We start from the raw sequence: 1,589 nt of genomic DNA on the forward strand, positions 1-1,589 counted from the left end.
ACCAGTTACATAAGAAATAACCGTAAGAGGGGCTGGGGATTTAGCTCAGCGGCAAAAGCGCCTGCCTGGCAAGTGCAAGGTCGTGAGTTCGGTTCCCGGTACCAGAGAAAAACCAAAAAAAAAGAAGAAATAACCGTAAGAATCAACAAATGGGATTTCTATCAAATTAAAAAACTTCTGTATAGCCACAGAAATAACCAACAGAGGTAAGACAACTGATAGAGCAGGAAAAAATTCGTCAGCTATTTATTGGACAGAGGACTAATATCTAGGATATGTAAAAAATTTAAAAATCTTAGACCCCCCCAATGAAAAGACTCAGTTAAAAAATCGGCAACTGAAATAAATACACACTTCTCAGAGAAAAAGTAGAAATAGCAAATAGATAAATGAAACAAATGTTGAAAATTACTGGCCATTAGAGAAATACAAATTAAAACTGAGATACCATCTTACTTAGAAAGAATGGCCATCATCAAAAATCAAATAACAGGGGCTGGGGATTTAGCTCAGCGGCAAAAGCGCCTGCCTCGCAAGCGCAAGGTCTGAGTTCGGTTCCCGGTACCGGAGAAAAACCAAAAAAAAAAAAAAAAAAAAATCAAATAACAGTAACTGCTGGTAAGGCTAAGGGGAAAATAGAACCTTCTACATTTTTGGTAGAAATGTGAACTAGTACAACTACTATGGAAATCAGTATGCAGACTGCTCAAAAAACTAAAATTAGAAATGCCATTTGACCCCCCTATTTCCTTCTAGGTATCTTCCTGAAAGAGTTAAAGGGAACATATTGCAATGATACATGCATGTCTATCTTTATAGCAGCACAACCCGTAACAGCTAAATCTTGGAATCAGCCTATATGTCCATCAACAGATGAGTGGATAAAGAAAATGGTATTTATACACAATGGAGTACTTTTGTCATAGAAAGGATAAGTTTAAATCATTTGAAGAAAAATGGTTATATCTTGAATCCATAATGTTAAGTGAAATAAATCAAACACACAAGCTAAATACTACACGAGAAACCTAAGAACCCACTATATTGAATAATAGAAGTCAAATAATTATTAAAAGAAAATACAATAGGAAACAGGGAAACAGAAAACTGCTGTTTTGCAAAAGGGAATAGCACCGAGAGATGGACAAAGGGCAGAAGGAAGTGGGAGGAAGGTGTGTCACGCATGCGTACAAACTCCCCTTGATGACTGTAACCACACACACTGCAAACATGTGCTAAGAAAAATAAAAATGGTTAAAAAATAAAAATAAAAAACAGGTTCAATATTAACAATTTATTAATTGGAAGTTATCCAGAACTGCCAGACTTTTTTTTTTTTTTTTTTTGAGACAGGGTCTCACTGTGCAGTTCAGGTCAGCCATGAGCTCACTTTGTAGTCCAAGCTGGTCTCAAACTCACAATGATCCTCCTGCCTCAGCCTCCCAAGCACTAGGATTACAGGCATGCGCCACCACACCCGGAAAGAATTTCCAGACTTAAAAGTTGTAAAATATCTTAAACTAGGTAAAGGTTGATATAAAAGTTAACTTTAATAGAATCCAAATAATGAAAACTTTGGTCATATATAT

The sequence above is a fragment of the Chinchilla lanigera genome, unplaced genomic scaffold, assembly GCF_000276665.1.
Source record: "Chinchilla lanigera isolate Chin_1 unplaced genomic scaffold, ChiLan1.0 scaffold00023, whole genome shotgun sequence".
In the NCBI taxonomy this organism is placed as follows: Eukaryota; Metazoa; Chordata; class Mammalia; order Rodentia; family Chinchillidae; genus Chinchilla; species Chinchilla lanigera.